This window comes from Hyperoodon ampullatus, assembly GCF_949752795.1.
Source record: "Hyperoodon ampullatus genome assembly, chromosome: 1".
NCBI classification, from domain to species: Eukaryota; Metazoa; Chordata; class Mammalia; order Artiodactyla; family Ziphiidae; genus Hyperoodon; species Hyperoodon ampullatus.
In genome coordinates, this window is record NC_136914.1 from 172,864,645 (window position 1) to 172,886,924 (window position 22,280).

General features: G+C 38.0%; 1 protein-coding gene across 6 annotated transcripts in view; it reads right to left on the reverse strand.

Moving 5' to 3' along the window:
* KCNIP4 (potassium voltage-gated channel interacting protein 4) overlaps positions 1 to 22,280 on the reverse strand; it is a gene marked incomplete at both ends in the record, with an annotated part of 1,193,276 nt that overhangs the window by 102,276 nt on the left and 1,068,720 nt on the right. The gene's annotated exons all lie outside the window — the stretch shown is intronic.

Sequence of the window (22,280 nt, forward strand, 5' to 3'; positions counted from 1 at the left end):
AGTTGTCAATGCAGAAATACATGCCACAGAATAGGCCTAATATAAATAGACAATAACAGATGGAAAGACTCTGCTTTCTTGAAAATGTCTTGATGAAAGCATCTTTTGAATCATTTACAGTATAATTTCCTCAACTTAAAATATTCCTCTTTCCTTTTTCCTCCAATTGAAATACATATATCTTTTATAATCCCATTTAAATATTACTGCCTTCTTTCTGAAGCCTTTCCAATTATTCCATCATGCAGAACTGATGGGTCCCTGGTCAGAGTTCTCACGTCTTACCTACCTCTCATATAGCATGTAAAACACTAATTACGTTTATGATCTGTTCATGTCTGTCTTCTTCATTGTGAGTGCCATGAGGACAGGAGCAATGTCTTAACAGATCTGTATATCCTCTGGACCTAACATAGAGTCTAATACCCCAGAGTTCCTCAAAAATTATTTGGGGGATGGATGAATAAGTGAATCAATTAACAAATGATGTTGCCACTGAAGTCTCAATCCCCTTGGAGCCCCTAGAACCTTAGCTGCCCTCTAGAAAATTATTTCTCAAACTGGGGTTTGTGGACAGTTGGTGGACCTTGAATGCTTTCTTTGGAATCACAGTATTCTCTATGCATTGTTCTGAGAAACACAGCATGGGCCAAAGTAGAGGAAATTTTAATCAGATTTCCTGAGCATTCTTTCAATCATAGCATAACCTCCTCTAAACCTAATGACCTTTCCACTGGAAAGAAACAAAATAACACATTAACTTCTCAGCCTTTGTAACGACAGAGCAGTCAAAACCACACTACCAACAAGGTTTCTTCCTCCAGCTGGCTCAGACTTGCAGATGTTGAGACTGAGACAAAAGAACCGGGGCCAAAGGGTCAGTGTAATTGAGTTAAGCATGTGTGATAGAATGAGCACCGCATGCAATATTCAAAGCACCACACTTGAAGAGTCTGCCTGCAGACTCTTGTTTTCCTAGCTGACTGTTACCTTACATCTTAATGACTCCTACCTGCCAAAGGGCTGTTTCTATTTCTAGAAGGCTGAAAAGCTCTAAAAACACACCTGAAATCATCCCCAATCACCAGCATATGATAAGTTATAAAAGCAACATCACCTAACCCAATCAAGATGCTGATTTGGGAGGCAAGCTCTGTGGAGAGCACAGCACGATATCTCATAGGACTGGGAACTTCAGAGTGTGACTCAGCCACCACTTAAAAACATGCACTCTGGGGGTTTTTAATAGAGTGCTTCACATTTATTAAGTTTGTTATATGCCAAGAGATGGGCTAGGTGCTTTATTAATATAATTCTAATCCTCACAATAACTCTGCAATGAGGTAGAATTATCCATTTTTTTACATATGGAGAATCTGAGTCTCACAGTGATGAAGAAATGAGTGACCAGGTGTCACACAGGAGAAAAGACAGAGGTAGAATTTATACCCAAGTCTTTGATGCCGAACCTTATGTTTTTTCTACTTTGCCAAACTCTCTCTCAATACTGACAGAAATAACAATGATAAAAATAATATTTTTCTCTCCTCTCCTGCACTGTCAAATGTCTCAGAAAAGTTGACTATATCCACTGGGTCCATTTCCTACCTCCTGTTCTCTTTTTAATCTATTGCAGTCTGACTTCTGGCCTTGTTATGAGTTGAATTATGCCCCCCTAAAATTTGTATGTTGAAGGCGTAACCTCCAATATGACTGGATTTGGAGATGTGACCTTTAAGAAGATAATTAAAGTTCAATGAAGTCATAAGGGTGGGACCCTAATGTAATACAAATGGTGTCTTTATAAGAAGAGAGAGAGAGACACCAGGGATACACAGGCACAGAGGAAAGACCATGTGAGGACACAGTGAGAAGGCAGCCACCTGCAAACCAGGGAGGGAGGCCTCAGGAGAAACCAACCCAGCTGGCATCTTGATTTTAGACTTCTGGCCTCCAGAACTGTGAGAAATAAATTTCTGTTGTTTAAACCACCCAGTCTGTGGCATTTTGTCATGGCAGCCCGAGCTGACTAATATATGCACCTATATTCAAAAGACATACAACTCCAGTAAAAGCAGGTTTTGCTATTCACAGTGAGCCCAGCGAGCACTGGGTAGTTTAGCCAATCATATCATTTAATCTTTATAGCACCCTATCATCCCTATTTTATAGATGAGAAGACTGAGGCTTGGAGAGAGAGTCTAAGTAAATTGTTCAAGTTCGGATGACTAGTTAGTAATGAAGCAGACAGCTGTCTCTAGCACCCTAAAGTCCAACTTTTTATTTTATTTTAATTTTTAAAAATTTTAATTTTGGGCTTCCCTGGTGGCACAGTGGTTGAGAGTCCGCCTGCCGATGCAGGGAACGTGGGTTCGTGCCCCGGTCCGGGAAGATCCCACATGCCGTGGAGCGGCTGGGCCCGTGAGCCATGGCCGCTGAGCCTGCGCATCTGGAGCCTGTCCTCCGCAACGAGAGAGGCCACAACAGTAAGAGGCCGGCGTACCGCAAAAATATAAAATAAAATAAAGATAAAAAAAAGTTTAATTTTACTGGAGTATAGTTGATTTACAATGTTGTGTTAGTTTCAGGTGTACAGCAAAATGATTCAGTTATACATATACATATATTCATTCTTTTTTAGATTCTTTTCTCTTATAGGTTATCATAGAATACTGAGTAGAGTTCCCTGTGCTATACAGTATGTCCTTGTTGGTTATCTATCTTATATATAGTAGTGTGCGCATGTTCATTCTAAGCTTCTGATTTATCCCTCCCCACCACGTTTCCCCTTTGGTAACCATAAGTTTGTTTTAGACATCTGTCAGTCTGTTTCTGTTTTGTAAATAAATTCATTTGTATCATTTAAAAAAAATTAGATTCCTAAACTACAGTGAGGTATCACCTCACACCAGTCAGAATGGCCATTATAAAAAGTCCACAAACAATAAATGCTGGAGAGGGTGTGGAGAAAAGGCAACTGTCCTAAACTGTTGGTGGGAATGTAGATTCATACAGCCACTATGGAGAACAGTATGGAGGTTCCTTAATAAACTAAAAGTAGAACTACCATATGACACAGCAATCCCACTACTGGGCATATATCCAGAGAAAACCATAATCTGAAAAGATACATGCACCCCAATGTTCACTGCAGCACTATTTACAATAGCCAAGACATGGAAGCAACCTAAATGTCTATCAACAGAGGAAGGGATAAAGAAGATGTGGTACATATATACAAGGGAACCTCCATAGTGGATTAAAGTCAGAACCAGATGGCACTCTGGTCGCTTGAATCATCTCCAGCCTTCTGCCAAGGTGCAACTACATAAGCATCTTGCTATTGAAATAGGATTGCTAATTCCAATGCTGCTTTTGCATCCTGAGGCAAACTGCATACAACTAGTATGCAGTATTCATGTATCTTCTAACAGATTTATTTTTAATCAGATGACAAATTCCCAAACCCAGACAACCTTGAGCTTCCCAGACTGTCTTTTTTTGTTCTTTGTTAGTTAGATTTCAGTCTCTCAGGGCCAAGGATGTCCTATGTCTGAATTAACAGTCCCCTCAGGCCATGACACATTTGGGCTAGAAATTGGAATTCAAATCCCCTGGGATCAACAGTATGAGTTTTAATAATAGGCCTCTTTTTCTCATGTCTCACAACTTCTCTTAAAATACAGTGAAAGCCTATTGCAGCCCAATTCATAATTATGCAAATTTGACTCTATCCGATGTCAAATCATATCCCCCAGAACATCTTGCTTTACAAACAAATATGAGTGTGAGGCCTGCCTTCCTAAGACACACATTTGTAAACAAGGATTGTAATGTTAAAGTAAAACTGTTTATGAAGAATAATGTCACTCCTTCCAAGAAGCTGGTTCAGAGATGAGCCCTTGCCTTATCGTAGCAGGGAACATTGTAAGACCTTTGCCACATTCTTCTACCTGGGACCTGTCAGACTACTGGATAGCCCAGCCCAACAGCATCTGGTTTGGCAGACTAAAAATGCTCAATTAAAAAAATGTGAAATCAATTAATTACTACTTGAAGCATCCCAATCATAGTGGGTCTATCTACAGGAGGTCCATTTCTCAGTACAGCATAACCCTTCTTTAAAAAATGTATCCATGGGCTTCCCTGGTGGCGCAGTGGTTGAGAGTCCACCTGCCGATGCAGGGGACATGGGTTCGTGCCCCGGTCCGGGAGGATCCCACATGCCGTGGAGCGGCTGGGCCCGTGAGCCATGGCCGCTGGGCCTGCGTGTCCGGAGACTGTGCTCCGCAACGGGAGAGGCCACAACGGTGAGAGGCCCGCGTACCGCAAACAAACAAACAAAAAATGTATCCATTTTCATTGTAAAAAATCATAAAAACTATAACTCTAAAATTCTATTTGAGCTGAAATTGATTTGTCTAGCAGAAATTCAGCTGGCTTGACTTATATTGCTTTATCTCATTTATAAAAATACCCTCTGAGTCTTTACTCCCAATGTTTACCCTTTATTAGATTGGTTTCATAGTGACTTGACATGTATGGCAATAATATCACAGACAGGATGATTACATCTAATGACACATATTATTAAATATTTAGAAGTTTAGTCCAGTGACAGGATTTGGAAGAGGCTTTGACTCATTTTGCTCCACATTTTGACTTTCCACTAAAAGATGCTGGAAGATTCTTGACTATAGCTTTGGAAACTACTCCTAAGAACTTCCAGAATAAGGAGGAGATGCTATTTCCTGTTTAATATTCAAGCCTGATACATTGAGACAAAGATACTGCCTGGGAGAAATTTCCAAAGCTATTGTTCATGACACCTATGTAAATTCTTTCTTTCCTTTCTTTCTCCTGTAAAGGCATCGGTAAGATGCCATATACCTTGAGCACTCCATTCCTTAGTCCCACCCTTCCCAATGCTCAAAGGGGTTGGAATCAGAATCAGCTGAGGAAACTGATTTTTCAAGAGTTAAGGAATTTGCTCAAGTTTACACAGCTACACAGTTGATAGCAGGGGAGCTCGGATCTGACACCAACATGTCTTTTTGTTTTATCATTTGACTTCTCTGTGTGGAGAGTTCCAACCTGAGCCAGAACCTGAGGAAAATTTTTACATTTTGCCAACTTTAAATGCTTAATCTCAGGAATGTGAAGCCCTGGGAGCCCTCTTGACTCTTCCTGTCAAGAGCTATTTTCGGGTGCACAAGAAGAGTATATGAGTGATTAACTCCAAGCTGATCATGCACAGCCCATGAACGGAAAGCCATACACCTATCGGAAACACTGCGGGAGTCCTAGCACTTCCCAGAACACTGTGAACAATGAGTACCCACAAGTTTTTGTTAGTCAGACATGTGTTTCCTCAACTCTGGACCTGAAAGTACATTAGGCCCCCAAAAGCCCTGTATAATTCGTACTTTATCCTATTTATTATTCATATATCAAATGGAAAATGAAAAGTACTTTGAAAATGGCCAGCTATTTTGAATGTCTTCTGTTAGAGGTGGTTGTTGGCAATGACATTGCAGTTTCCATTCCAGGAGAACTTGAACTACTTTGCAATTTCGTGATTGAATTCAATCACTTATAAAATGTAACTGCTTAAAGGAAAATTGATGGAGCTATTTCTCACAACACTTATGAATGGACTGTCTCTACCTTATTTATAAACATAAGTAACTCTTCACATAAGCTGAGGTTTTAAAATATAATCGCCTTATTGGAATACTTCCTATTAGCATTAACCATATTATTACTGCAACCATTCATGAATAGCCCCTTATGATAGGAGCTATTATTTCATAGGTGGTAGGGTCTAACTGGCTTTTTGGTAAATGGGGGAAATAAAAATTATGTTGCCAGTCATTATACACAGAGAGAAAATCTACAATAGAAATGCTGAGGTTGGGGGAGAAGGAATAAGAAATGTGATTGAACTTTCACTTAAAGGCAGAACAAAAAATGGATATTTTAGTCAGGAAAGTCAACAACTGATACGGACTATGATCAAAGAGAAAATTTAAACATAATGAAACATGGAGAGAGATGAAGAAAGCCCATAATATTTCACTAAATTAAAAATGCCCTAACAAGAGTTTCTTTTGAAACTTGGTAGACTTTCTCCTGTTTGTCCTAAAAATCTAATAATAATAGCAAACCACTTTTTACGGCATTTGTTCTATGCAAGAACAAATACATTTACATACATTAACTCATAAACTCCCCATCAGCATACTCTGGATGCTATATTCTGCTCTATAGATGAAGACACTGGCACAGAGAGATTAAATAACTCGCCCATGGTCACAAAGAAGAAAAGCCAGGGTATGAACTCTGGAAAGACTGGTTCCAGGGTTTATGTAATTGACTATTCTGCTGTTCTATCTCCCATAGCAAAGGAGGGAGGATGATGCCCTACTTATCTACAAATGCACGCCCAACCAAGAATCAGAAAGTTAGTAGCAAAAGGGCTTTAAGCAGAAGATAGAGTTAGAATTGAAAGTGGCCTTTAATTCAGCCCCTTAACTTTATAAACGCACATTTAAATACAGAGTCTTAAATTTAGTGGTTGTAAAGCAAAACCTATTGGGCACATCAGTGGCAGAACTGGACCTTGATTCCTAGTGCAGCACTTTGCCAAATGCCTGTTGCAATGTCCTGTCACAATCAATAAGCATCCTCATCCTCACTGCATTCATATTTTAATAAGCTTCTGACCCCACCTCAGGAGCAGGTGGGTATGCTGAAGGAGGACCACCAACTAGAAGGAGCCCCTGAGTCACATAATAATACCTGACATCTGATGGCTGGCTCTTTTTAGTAAGCAAAGTTATTTTCCCTTTCGTTACTATAGCTAAACATCATGATTACTCTGTGTACAGGTAACGTCACCCTGTTTTTATAGATGAGGAAATCACTGTTGGAAGGAATGTTGTAACTCATGAAGGACATATAAATAAGAAGCTATAGAGTCAGGACTTAAACCCAAGTTTACTGACTGTAAAGTGTAGAAGTGACAGCTGATTACCTGAGAACAAAAGAAGGGACATAAAGTTGAAAAGGAGTTTGAGCATATTACAGCAAATAATAATAACAATAAAAGAATCAGGGACCAAATTCTGATCTTTAATAGTTAGGAAAAAAGCTGTCTTCATTTTATGCCGTTTCAGAAGGTAGCATGCAGGTGATACGTTTCTAAAAGATTCTTAATTTAAAATGTTACATTTATAACATCTACTGTAAAGGAATAAACATTTGGAAATTTTATTTATGCAAAATATAATGCTCGATTCATAAGATGTTACTGTGTTGTATGTTGCTTTGGTAGAGGGTATATAAATGGGATTCGTTATCCTGGGAGTTAAAAACAATTTGCGTAAGTTTAGAGATAATAAATTTTGGGTGATATATTAGGGAAATGTTTTCAAGCTAACATCAGTGATGGCAGCAATATTCTGCCACAAAACATTTATCCATCATGGCCATGTTTAAAACAGAGTACTAGGAAAACTGAGCAGTGATCTAGGTTTTGTTATGTTTCTCCTAGGTTTAAGCTAGGTTCTTAGTTCAGAGAAAGTTAGACTGTGTAGTCCAAATGTCAGCTGGACATTTATTGTGTGACTAGGATAAGTTAGTAAAACATTCCATGCCTGACTGCTCCCATATGTTCAATGCCATAGAAATGAGCATAAAATTGTACCCAGTATTGTAGCATAGAGTGATTAAATAAGGTACTTGTACCCAGCACATAGTAAACACTCAATCACAGTGTTACTGTTATTATTTGTATTAGTATTAGTATTAATTACAGAAACATCTGGTGTCACCCTTCACATGATAAAGCAGAATGATGCCTGGAACCCCTCATTCTAGGAAATTATTCAGTAGCTCTAGATTTTTGGTTTTTGCTGGGTCTGTTTCTCAATTCTGACACTGGACAATGTGTTTGACCTCTCCAAGCTTCCATTTAAAAATTTCTAACTAAGGATAAAATTTGTTTCAATTTCATAAAATTGTTTTGAGAGATTGCTTCAATTGCTTACTGACATACAATATTGATATATTGTATCAATCTATCAACTGATCAATATATTGATATAGTATTGATCAATAAAGGACCACAATTATGATTACAAATAGTTATTGCATACTTCCTAGTGAGGCTTTGTTCTAGAACCTTCAGGAGTGAGGGTTCTGATACTACACTTCTTGAGTGTGAATCTCTTTTCTGACTCTTGTTAACTGTATGACCTTGGGCACGGTGCTTAGTCAGTCTATGCCTCAGTTTCTTCATCCATGAAAGGGGCATAAAAATAGGACTCGACAAAGAACTGTCAAGAGGTTGAAATGAAATAATGTGTTAAAATCGTGTAAAAATAGAGCCTGGCACATAGTGTTTAAAATATTATTATCATTTAATTATTTAAAAGTCCTTCAGGGTGAGTATTATTTTGCCCATTTTAGATGGCTAAATTGAGGTACAAGGCAGTTGAAAAAGGGTAATTCCATCAGTTGTCAAAGCCCTTGCCCTAAAAATTGCACTCAGTTGTTTCTTTTTGCAGAGACTCAACCCTGACCAATTATTGTTCATGGAATCCACTGGAAACCACAGCTCCCTTTGGAACCTTTTATACTCTTCTGTTTGGTGTTGACACTAGAATAAGGACCATTTTTTTGGAATGAAATTCGAGGCAATAACCTAGCTTTATTGCCTGTCATTTCCTCCCACACAGCTTATGATCTAATATCTGGGACAATTCTCTATTCTCTGAACAAAGCCTGCATTGTCAACTTAAATCCTTCTGCTTACAATATTCAGAGAACACTACAAGGTAATAGTTGGAACTGTTGTTCTACCCAAAGTCTCAAATGAGAGTGTTTTGCAAAGAGGTGAATAAGGTTTCCCCTGTCAGCACATCTCCAGAACTTGTTTTTCTGTTTTTTTTGTTTTTTGTTTTTCTGAAAGCTTGCAAGCAAAGAGAGGTCAGTGTTTCTGTAAAACTTTGCCCATCACACTTGCTGTTCTATATCCCCTGGCAAGAAGGCAATTTGAAACTAAGAAAGTTAAGCTTTAACCTTGCAATCTAAGCAGATAACATAACAATGGTCTATATTTTATAGACCTGGTGGAGTGTAAAATTGAGTCCGCTTGAAGTGTTAGGCTCCCATTTAGTGTCTTAAAGGAAACCAGCAGAAGCCAACATTGCCTGGACTCATGTTTAGCCCAAATATTACTTCTAGTTCAATGCAAACGGAAAATAGGTATTTATGACTCCTATTAGAAACTGCATGAGGGACGGACGGATCATGAAATCATTCATTTAAAAAGACAAAAAGAGAAGATTTTTGTTTATCTAAACTTTTATGTAGCTTCTTATAAGTAGTCATCACTCTATCTCTTCTGTTCCAAATTAACAGTAAGGAAAATAGTGGAAAAATCAAGTGGGAAGCAAAATATTTCATCATATAGGTAACTTGACAAAAATACATCAAGCAACAATAAAGCTTTATTCAAGCATGGCTTGCGTTCTTCAGACACTTTAAGCCAATATGTCTAAAATAAACCTATCATCATCTTTCTGTAACCCACTTTCATGACCTTCTCTGTTTCTTATCTTGCTTACTGTCACCATTATTCTTTTGGCAGAATTGTGTTTTCCTTTTGCTATTTTTCACTTAATATCACCAATTGTTTCCCAGTGTTTCCAGTTACACTTTCACCATGTGTTTCAAATCCATCCTTTCCCTCCTACCACTGTTACTTTATATGTAGGTCTTTTTCCTCTCCTGTAGGTCTAGTGGTGAGGACCTTAAGCTCTGGCATCACTCTGTCCAAGGTCAAATCCTTGCTTTGACACTCGGTAATTGTGAGATCTTGGGTTAGTGATTTAATTTCTTTGTTTAGTTCTCTCGTCTAAGTGGGGATTATAATTGTGTTTTCCTTATAGGTTTGTAGGACATACTTACAATACTTGTTCAGGCTTAGAATAGTGTGGTGCCCTGTAAGAGTTAGCTGTTTATATTATTTCTTGCATACGATTTTTAAGCAGTTTCCCAACTGATCTTCCTGTTTTCTTTTCTCTCTTCCCTCAACAATTTACTCGTTTTCTGATTTATTTTTGTGTCATTTTCTCACTCCAAGGTTTGGTTGGCTCCTTGATTCAGAAACTAATACCCAACTAGCTCTTGGTGACAGTTTTGAGAACTTGTCTCTGTCTTGTCTTCAAATGTTGCTTTTGATCCTTTGCTACTCATTTCTCTGATTTCAAGTTCACCAGCAACCCTTCTAAAGTTGGATTTGTATCTAGCTCCCTTGACTATTGGCTGGCTTTAGCCATCTTACAACCTTTTCCAGGCAAAGAATCATGCCCCATCATGATCTAGCAATCCCACTTCTGGGTGTATATCCAAAGGAAATGAAAACAGGATCTCAAAGAGATATTAGCACTCCCATGTTCAATGCAGCACTATTCACAATAACCAACACATGTAAACAGCTTAAGGGTCCATCAATGGATGAATGGATAAAGATGATGTGGTATATATATATATATATATATATATATATATATATATATACTCAATGAAATATTCTTCGGCCATGAGAAAAAAGGAAATCCTGCCACTTGTGACAAGATGGATGGACTCTGAGGGCATTATGCTGAGTGAAATGAGCCAGACAGAGAAAAACACTGCGTGGTACCACTAATATATGGAATATTTGAAAAAGTCAAGCTCATAGAAACAGGAGAAAGGTGGTTGCCAGGGTCTGGGGGTGGGGGAAATAGGGAGAGGTTGGTAAAAAGGTACAAACTTTCAGCTATAAGATGAATAAGGTCTGAGGATCTAATGTAAAACATGTTGATTATGGTTGATAACACTGTATTGTATAACTGAAATTTTCTGAGAAAGTAAAACTTATTCTCACCAAAAAGAAGATAAATGGGTAAGGTGATGGATGTGCTGATTAATTAAATGGGGGGACTCCTCTCACAACATATATGAATATCAAATCACTACGATGTACACTTTAAATATCTTGCAATTTTAGATGTTCAATTATAACTCAATCAAGCTGAAATTTAAAAATAAATAAATAAAAAACTTGGCTGACTCAACATTTCCTCCCTTTACTGCAGAGTGAAGTCCAGCCTTGTGTTGGCTGTAAGGAACTTCAAACTCTGGTCTCAGCTCACCTTTTCTGGCTGCCTCTCTTCCCTGTTTCTCATTCCTCTGACTATCTTACCCTTGATCTTTTCAATACTAGAATTTTCCTCTTGCTTTTTCTCCCTCCAGTGAAATAGTTCTTCTCCAAAGAGCCCTGCTGAAATATTACCTCTTTGTGAAGTGCACCTGGGGGAGATTCAGTCTCATCTCTGTGTGTGTAGCCATCATGATCATCACAAGTAGTGGCAGAGTAACAGTATTAGCAGCCAGCATTTATTTTGACCACTTAACTAGCCAGTCACTGTTGTAAACACTTCATGTGCTCATTTAATCTTTTGATTAAATGTGTAATATTTACTATTATTACCTCCACCTTGAAGATGGGAATATGAAACTCAGAAAAGGTAAGCAACTTACTTAAGATTTCTATAGCAAGTCAGTCATGGAACCAAGATTTTAACCAAATAAGCTGGTCCCAGTGTTATCACTCTTAACTTCTTGACTCTAATACCTCCCTAGTATTGCCTCTCACAGCATTTTAATTGTATTCATTGCATCTGAATGATTTTTATACATGTTTGTTTATTTCCATATAATGTTAGCCTTCAGACAGGGATTTAGAGTGTTCCCCTGTTCCTGGCACTATTACTTTTCAAATAGTTAGTGCTCCATAAATGTCTGCCACATCAAAATGAAATTTACTAAACTTGACAACAGGAAACATCTGCCCTGGGACTCCCACCTCCAGCTTTCCTGTACTAAGACTCATCCATGATTTAATGAACACTCCCAGTTGATAAATTATGGACCAGAAAAATTATGGACCAGAAAAAAGAATGCAGGGACTTCCCTGGTGGTTAAGAATCTGCCTGCCAATGCAGGGGACACGGGTTTGATCCCTGGTCTGGGAAGATCCCACATCTGCAGAGCAACTAAGCCCCTGCACCACAACTACTGAGCCTGTGCTCTAGAGCCCACGAGTCACAACTACTGAGCCTGCGTGTCACAACTACTGAAGCCCGTGCGCCTAGAGCCTGTGCTCTGCAACAAGAGAAGCCACAGCAATGAGAAACCCGCACACTGCAACAAAGAGTAGCCCCTGCTCGCTGCAACTAGAGAAAGCCCGTGTGCAACATCGAAGACCCAATGCAGCCAAAAATAAATAAATAATATAATAAAAATAAAAATGAAAGAAAAAAGAATGCATACATTTCTATTTGTCACTAAATACCTATGTAACTTTGGACAAGCCACTTAATCTCTCCATTTTTTAGTCTGTTAAATGGAAACTTTAACCCCTAGGATCTTTCATTCTCTCAGGAGAATATGAATGAAATGTGAGGATGAAATGAGACACTCAAGAGGAAGAATTCTAAGACTTGTAAAAGACCATGCAAAAGGAAGGGACAAACATTCTAATTACTATAAGTAAACAATGGTGCCAATTAATATTAAATCTGGGTTAAATGGAGCCTCTAACTTTTCCCACTTCCTGCTTCTCATGGGTAATGAAGTGCCATAAAAGGAGGAAATTTTGTGCTAGCTTTGAGACATCCACCATTTGTCACAGGTAGAAGTAAGAAATGTCATCTCACTGGCTCCCGCAGTGCAAGATATGGAAGGAGACTTGAGACATAATCTGTGCTTCTCATTTGTAGATGGTGAGATTGAGGTCCAGAGAGGGGAAACAACTCATTCAAGGGGTTACCACATCTTTTTGGACAATATGGGCTGCATAAGGGTGTCCTATGTAGAGTAGATAATTGGAAAAAAAAGACTGTCTTCGTTTTTGTTTTTTGTTTTTTTCCCTAAAACTGACCAAAACAATGAACATAACTAGAGATCTGGTAAAGTACAAAGACACTGGAGCTCCATTTCTGGAGTCAACCCCTCTCTCTTCCACCACACCCTTTACTGATGATGTGATTCAGGTGAGTTAATTAACCTCTCATCCCTCAGTTTCCTAGTCTGTAAAATTGAACTAGTGAAGTGTCCATCTTAAAGGAGTAATTTGAGGATATAATGAGTTAAACTGTGCAAAACTCTTAGAACTGTACCAACCACAGAGTAAGTGCTAGATGCTTGTTAATGAAATAAAAACATCTGAGAATTTGAAAATAACATTTCTGGAACTCATACGTATGATGAAATTGAGGGACCATGCTTTCTACTTGCAAATTATGTTTATAAACCTTCACCGCTTATGCTTCTGTTCCTCCAAAGATTTTCCTCACTACATGCCCAGGTCAGAGTTTTTAGCGAAGTCACCAAGGAGTTAGCATGAGATTGATTAATTGTCATAAGGTTAAACTTCTTTTCTAATTTCCTGGAGGTTACTGTTGTATTTTTAATTGGCAGGATGTTGTCAGTTCATCACTTTTTGAAAACAAATTCTCCAACAGTCAAATGCTGATGGTTTCTCTGCCAAAAAAGGCATCTAAAACTTTCCACGATCAATACGCTACCAGGAAAAACAAAACACACTGAAATGTTATGCTGTATTTGTTATCAAAGATCTGAAGTCAAGTTAGGAAATTATGTTTTGCAATTACACAAGGCAAAAGCTGATGGTGGCTTATCAGTTATGAGTAGTCTGGCCTCACAATAACCTTGTCACATTTGCCCTCCTATGTCTGCTCAAACCAACAACAAAAACCCCTGGATGAAGTTTTAATTTAGTGAATCAATTCTTTTGATTGAATGTGGGCACTGAGATTGTATTGGGTAGAAGTTATTATGAAGTAAATTTAAATGAAAACATGCATATAAATACACATATAGTCAAGTGTTCAATATTTTATCTTTTGCATTAGTTCCTGACTGTTACCTAGTAACCTTTTTATCACCATAATGTCCTTTGAATAAACAGGGAAATGATTACTTTAGAAAAAAGTAACTGGGGCACAGAGAGATAAAGTGAATGAGTTGGAATTATCCAATGAGGAGATATAACTACAGACTTGACATCATTTATTTTTCAAAGAAAAAGTATCTGTGATCATGTAGAGTACAGTATCTAGAGGTTTCTTTTCCTTTCTTTTCTTAAACTGAAGTACAGTTGAGCTACAATATCATTTTAGTTTCAGGTGTACTATAGAGTGACTTGATATTTTTATAGATCATATTCCATATAAGTTATTATAAAATATTGGCTATATTTCCTGTGTTGTACATTACATCTTTGTATATTATTTATTTTAAACCTAGAGTTTGTATCTTTTAATCCCTTTCCCCTATCGTGCCCTACCCCTCTCCCCACTGGTAACTACCAGTTTGTTCTCTGTGTCTGCTTCTGTTTTGTTGTATTTGTTCATTTGTTTTAATGTTTAGATTCCACATATAAGTGAAAACATACAGTGTTTTTCTTTCTCTGTCTGACTTATTTCACTAAGCATAATATCCTCCAAGTCCATCCTTGTGTTGCAGATGGCAAAATTTCATTCTTTTTTTGATGGCTGAATAATATTCCTTTATATACATATATGTATCTATATAACATTACATATATATTATATTACAATATGTATTACATATATATTATATTACATTATATATTACACACATATATATTACATTTTCTTTATCCATTCCTCTGTTGATAGACACTGAGGTTGCTTCCGTGTCTTGGTTATTGTAAATAGTGCTGCTATGAACACCGGGGTGCATATATCTTTTTGAATTACAGTTTTAATTTACTTCGGATATACACCCAGGAGTGGAATTGGTGGATCATATGGTAGTTCTATTTTTAGTTTTTCAAGCCATTCATGAAATAGCTAGTTAGATTCATTAATTCTACAATTATCTACTCAATATCAACATACACCTATAAGCCAGTTTTCAGCCTCCAAGATGTCATAAAATCGGGAACAAATCTTACCAGAAGAGCAGTGTGACTCACTCTGAGAACTGCCACTGATTTTTAGGTCCCCAACCCTGGCTTTCAAGATGTGGAATATCTGGAAAACATCTTCATGTGGCCTGTTGAACCACCTTCAATCCTTCTACATTCTGCTGTGGGTCTGGGAGGCTGCCTCTATGAATAACGTTATCTGAACTCCCTGTCCTCTGGCTTCCCACTGGGCTCCCTCTTTGCTGGGGATTGGATTGATATTAGCTGCATTCCTCTTCCAAAGGCCAGAGTCCTCTTGCAAAGCTTCTCTGATAGTTAGAGCGATAGCTATGGCTTTTTTCATCTTCCAGTAACCATTGGTCTAAAAATGTTAATGCTCACTCTTGCTAGCACTGGGTGCTTCAGCAGTCTCACTGGGTCCAGAAACCCTGCCCACATCTTTGCAAATAGTCCCTTCATTAAAATCCCCTCCACTGCCCCATTTAAGTGGTCTTTGTGTTTTCTGCCTGGACCCTGACTGATACCAAACCAAGGAATTTCAGTGTTGGAAAGTACTGGACTAGGAGGCAAGCTTCTCTTCCTGATTTTTTTAATAGATCACTGATTTTAAGCAAATTGGTTCCCTTATCTAGATCTCAGTTTCCTCACATGTAAAATAAGCTATATTATCATACTAATAGGCTATTATTATTATTAAAATGGGCTATGTTACTTACAATGTTTAAAGTGTGATGAACATATCCTTAGACAGTATCTGGTCCAATGGACCCTCCCATGTGCCAGTCCCATGAAACTGCCCTTCGCTTCCTCCTTGAATTTTTCCATTAAGGCTTCATCCACTGATGTGACTGTCTCATGTACTTATTCAATAAGTATATCTGTACCACTGGACTAAGGGGCTTTTGGGTTTTATTCCAACTTCTCAGTTGCATGATTCTGCACAAACCATTACAATCTTTTCACACCACGTTGTCTCAGCTGTGAAATGGGGACGTAAGCCCTAGCTTTCTGAAGCCAGAGGGCCAGACCTAATGCTTTCCCCTGTTTCTTAACAATTTTAAGATTTGCGATTTATAAAACGAAAAAGAGCTACAATTATATGCTTAAAGGGGCTTCCTCAATCAATATCAGAGCTCAGTCTGATAAGGCGATGAAGACAGCAGGCTCTGGAGTTGGAGTCCTAGTTCTGTCAATACGGAAAGTTGTTTCACTTCTCTGTGACTCAGTTTTCTCAGCCACTGTATGGGGAAAATAGTACATCTGCCTCAGAAGGTGGTTGGGAGTATCAACTGAGTTAATACTTGTCATATATGCATACTCATGACATTTCATTTACTAAGTGCTTTGCATGAATCAACTTTTTAATCCCCACAGAAACCCATTTTTCTGATGATCACAATGGTCTTTTTCTGTACCGTGAATGAACTATGCAACTTTTCTCCTTAGAACCTTTGCAGTTGCTGTTACCTCTTCCTTGGACCTCTCCAGACCCTCTCATGACCAGAGCCTCCTCCGGTTTTAGGGTCTCAAATGTCACCTCATCAATGAAGCAAAGTATCTCCTCTACCTGCATTCAGTTTCCATTATATTACCATAGGTTTACTGCCTTCATAATACTCATCAATTTTTGAGATTACCTTGGTTTTCATGTTTATCATCTCTCTTCCCATATAAGCTCCATGAAGGCAGTGAACTGACACATCCTATTTCCCACTATAAAACCAGTGCCTAGAATCATGCCTGCCACATATAGTCCCTCAAAAATATTGTGGGATGAATGAGTAAATAAGGGAACTAGGGTGCAGAGGATTTAAGTAAATAATTGCAGGAATTTTGTTTAGTAGGAGGCACAATAGGAATTCAAATGTATGAATGACACTAAACCCAGGCTGCCAACATTTGCCTTTTTCAGTAGTTCTTGGAAGAGGTAATGAGGATTTCCTTGACAGTCCTAGGACAAGAGTTAGAAAGGAGAAGTTAATTTAAAAGATATTTCAGGGAGAAACTGACCAGAGTTTAGTGACCCGTAAGATGGTGGGGGGCAGGCAGAAAGCAGAGGAACGATGGATGAATCTAACTTCAGCAACTGGGCAGCTAGTGATGCTAATGAATAAATGATGGTGATCAGGCCATCACATCTGGTGGATGGTCTTGTCTGCATCCTGGCTTGGGTGCTCAAAGAGCAGTGGGCAACTGGCCAGCTCAGGGGACAGGGGCAAAAATCTTAAGCAGCTAATCCTTAACTTGTGGTCCAGGTATCACCAGCCTCAGTTCTTATTCATTTCTCACTCTTGGCTGGTAGTTATTTGAGTCAGGGAGAAGACATTCGAAGTTCTAAATTAACTCTCACTAGATCACATCTATCACTTCTGACCAACAAATAGCCAGGCTGCCCCACGGCAGGCCATTGCGAGCATCTGTCACCTCCTTCCTAAAGACTTGTTTGTTGTTCCCCAATATCTTTCCAAGGCAGTTGGACTTTTGTATTTGTCTGACAGTCTCCTCAAACATCAAAGTCAAGATGTGTGCTGTAACAAGAAGATCAGGGTTTATTATTTTTACCTCTTGTTAAAAGTGAGCGATACATTTGATTTTCAAAAAAATGTAATAATGTCTGTTGTTTTTCATGCAGAAAACCTTTGTCATGTGCTACTTCTTTTAATGCTTTCATTTGAGGCACAGGAAGCAGAACTAATATTTCAAGTCTGCATTTAATAAATGGCTAAAAAATACATACAGATTCCAGATGTTGAGGATATTAAAAACACTCAAGAAGTAATAATGTGTGATGTGTTTAAATATTTGAAATACCAACTCAAAAAACAATTTTCTAATATATATGGGGAAGCTTGCATTCACTTAAATTAATTCTTTCATCCAATAATTTCAAATCCGGGAGAAAATAATCTAAAAGACATACATAGTTATATACACAGAGATATTTATCTCAGTGCTATTTATATTATGGGGAAAAAAGAGAAAAAGGGAAAAAATCTAAATATTCAAAAGCCAGGGAATGTGGCCAAATACAACATATTGTAACTATACAATGAAATATTATGTTTGCCATTAAAATGATATTTACATTTTAATAACAAGGTTAATACTTATGAAGGTATGCAATGTAAGAAAAGGATAAATATTTGGTATGGATGGGATCATTAATGTACACACGGATGAACAAAAGATGTTACTTATTATTTGTAGTTACTTCAAAGTACAGGAGCACAGTAGGATTGTGTGTTGTGTGGTGTGAGTGTGTTATGTGCTGTGTGTTGTACTTTCCAAATTACTGCTATGAACATGAGTGACTTTATTTATTAAAAAATATATATTTTTGGAGCCTGTGCTCCACAATGGGGGAGGCCACAACAGTGAGAGGCCCGCGTACAGCAAAAAAAAAATATATATATATATATATATATATATATATATATATTTTTTTTTACTTTTTATTTTATATTGGAGTATAGTTGATTAACAGTGTTGTGTTAGTTTCAGGCATACAGCAAAGTGATTCAGTCATACATATACATGTATCTATTCTTTTTCATGTTCGTTTCCCATTTAGGTTATTACAGAATATTGAGCAGAATTCCCTGGGCTATACAGTAGGTGCTTGCTGGCTATCTATTTTAAATATAGCCATGTGTACATGTCAGTCCCAAACTCCCAGTATATCCCTCCCTCCACCCTTCCCCCCAGTAACCAAAAGTTCATTCTTTAAGTCTGTGAGTCTGTTTCTATTTTGTATATAAGATATGGAAGCAACCTAAATGTCCATCGACAGATGAATGGATAAAGAAGATGTGGTACATATATACAATGGAATATTACTCAGCCATTAAAAAGAATGAAATAATGCCATGAGTGACTTTTATTAAAAAAAAAAAATTCACACTCTCAACTCCAGAGCAGAAGGAGGCAGAAGCCTGTCCCTGGGAAAAAGAAGCAGAAGGGCAGGACAAGGACCACTATTGTTGGAAGTTAAAGGAAGGCTGCTTTGGGCTCAGCATGAGGAAGATTGCTCTGTAAAGCTAGCAATAACCAAATGGTTATTTTCTTAAAGAAGCAGGCCTGCTCTCTAGTAATGAGAGGAAGTCTTTCAGGGAACCAGATGTGAGGGAAGGCTCCCTTCAAACTCTTGGGTTCTCTGGTTTAGGGAATCCAAGTGCTCTATAACTCAGCAGAAGTTTGCTTTTTCTCTACAGAAAAGATTTTTTTTTCTTTTGTTATTTGCATAATATTGATAAATCTCACATTCCTGCCAAGAGGAATGAAAAACCCTGTCATTTCTGCCTTCCTGAAAAAAGAAAATGGAATTTAGAATGAGTATTGGCCTCTTATTAAACTAAATTTCAGCTCTCCAACTTTGAAGCCGCATAGGATCTCGTGGAGAATATTTCTGCAGCCCCTGTGCAGGTGATTCAAGCTTGGAACTAACCCAGTCAAGCCAGACCCCACTGGAGGGCTCTCTGTGGTCCCACATGGAGATGTTTGGTCCCCATGCTTTTTCTCCTGGTGGGCTAGGGTCCTGTCTCCAACCACCTGCCTCCTGCTTCATGATTTCACATCAGCTTTTCAGTCCTGTGCCCAACTGCTTAGGGCCCGGAACATGGTTAGGGATCTAATTAAAAAAAAAAAAAAAACGTTTCTAATATAGCAATGGAATTAATGTGGTCTCCTTTTCAAGTAATCTACTTCGACGTGCTGGGGTTTTCTTGCGATGGGTGGATAAGAGGGAAAGTGGTGGCTAGTGGGGGAGGGAGTTTTATATCTGCGGACCTTTGGGGGGTCCACAAATCTTAGGCCACATCTAGTGTGGGTTCAAGAGCAGCCAATTTTGTGAAATCCCATTTTTATAAAAATATTAGCTTTTAGGCCAGTCTGCTAATTTTTTAGTATCTTCTGTTATTTTCTTTTCCTTTCAAGAAATGTCCTTACCCTTTCCTCACACTTAGTTGAAAATTGCATTGCATCTTCTGTGAACACTTATTTAGAGGTGTGGCTTTCCACAATACTGATTCAGGAAGAGTGCTAGCAAGGCACAACGATTTTGTTCTTCCCTAAGTGAGCAGAGAGATCCATCTGAAAGTTACATTTTACTTGTCTGCTTTGTACAGATGACTCTGTTTTTGGTAAGTATCTGATAAATTGGCAATTTTTATTTCAACTTGAAAGGGGAAAAGCAATGGCTCTAATAAGCAACATTCACTGACAAATAGTAGCAATAAAAATGTCTACAGCTTCAATACCGTGTAGAATTGAGGTTCTGGCATCTTTCTGAATTGTGGCCTTCCAGGCTGATGGCCTTTTATGTTTTGTTTGTGAGATAGTGTGTGTGTGTGTGCAATGAAGGAAAAAAATCAAAGCAATGTATCTTAACTATGTATTTTTTGGTCCATAGGATTATTACTGATAAAAATAATTTTGTCCTGCCCACTTTCCCCACAGAAGGTTCTAGTAGGACAAAGCTTTTTAAAGGCTGTTGTATTTACTTCCCTATCTCCCAGCATAGGAACAGGAACTGACATATAATAGATATATGTTGAATGAATAAGTGAATTAATAAAATATTATTATGATATATTAACTTTGGTCAGTGCCACTGAAATAAATTACTATGCTACTCTGGGACTTTTGACAGGACATACTGGGTTGTCTGAGGTACGTTCCATATTTTCTCTATCTGTGTTGTCGAGACTAGTGGAATTTTAGAGTGTTCACATATTTTAATCACTCATTGAGTTCATCAGTTCCTACAAAATGATGTGGCAGAAAAGAAGGAGAGTAGGTGAAGATATGGGTTGTAGCCCTACACCTGGAATAGCTCACCTAACTTCTTAATGTTTGTTACCTCACTGGCAAAGAACACTACCTTTTCTATCTGATTTTAACATGTTTGATGCTAGAAAAAAATTGTGTATGAAAGAATGTTGGTAAAAATAGGATGCTTGTAAATGTTCACTATAAATTGTATAAGATATCTTTACAAAATAGAGGGTAGCCCTTTACATATCCTCTATATTCTACTGCTTAAGAATGCCACAAAATTGGAGAAAAAGAGGATGACGGGGTGATGATTAGTCTGATGTATCAATTCGGCTAGGCTATAGTACTCAGTTCTTTAATCAAATACTAATCTAACTGTTGCTCTGAAGGTATTCTGTAGACCTGGTTACCATCTGTAATCAGATGACTTTAAGAGATTACCCTGGATAATGTGAGTGGGCTTCATCCAATCAGTTGAAAGGCTTTAAGCAAAAAGTGAGTTTTCTTGAAAAGAGAATTCTGATTCAAGACTGCAGTATCAAATTTTACCTGAGTTTCCAGCCTGTCAGACCTATGAATTTTGGACATGGCAGCTCCCACAGTCATGTGAGCCAATTCCTTAAAATAAATCCCTTTATATATATATATGTTTGCCTGTGTATGTGTATGCACATGTGTAGGTGTATGTATATGTATACGGATGGTCCCGGACTTTGGATGGTTTGACTTACCATTTTTCAACTTTACAAATGGTGCAAAAGTGAAACGCATTCAGTAGAAGCTGTACTTCGAATTTTGATCTTTTCCCTGGGCTGGTGATATGCAATCTGGTAGATCCTCTCTCATGATGCTGGGCAGCGGCAGCAACCCATAGCTCCCAGTTAGCCATTGCTCACGAGGGTAAACAACCGATATGCTTACATCTACTGTGCACCCAGACAACCATTCTGCTTTTCACTTTCAGTACTGCATTTAATAAATTACAAGAGATATTCAACACTTTATTATAAAATAAGCTTTGTGTTAGATGATTTTGCCCAACCGTAGGCTAATGGAAGTGTTCTGAGCACATTTGAGGTAAACTAGTCTAAGCTACAATGTTCATTAGGTCAGGTGTATTAAATGCATTTCAGACTTAAAATATTTTCAACTTACGATGGGTTTGTCAGGGCGTAAGCTAAGAAAGACCTACATGTATATATGTATTGGTTTTGTTTTCCTAGAGACCCCTGATGAGACAGGGAAAGAGTGGGCAGAGAAGAAAAGTCATATTTGGTAAATGTTTTCCACTTTATAGTAGTTTTTCAAAGCTAGTAACATTTCTGATGTTTGGCAGTATCTAAATTACACAACAAATACATGTATGTGAATCAGGAAATTTACGAGGCATTGCAGTTTAAAGTGCACAGCTGCTCTGCTAACAATTTAGGCAATGGGAATCCCTAGAGTTATCTGAGCCGAGTTCCTACACCTCAGATCA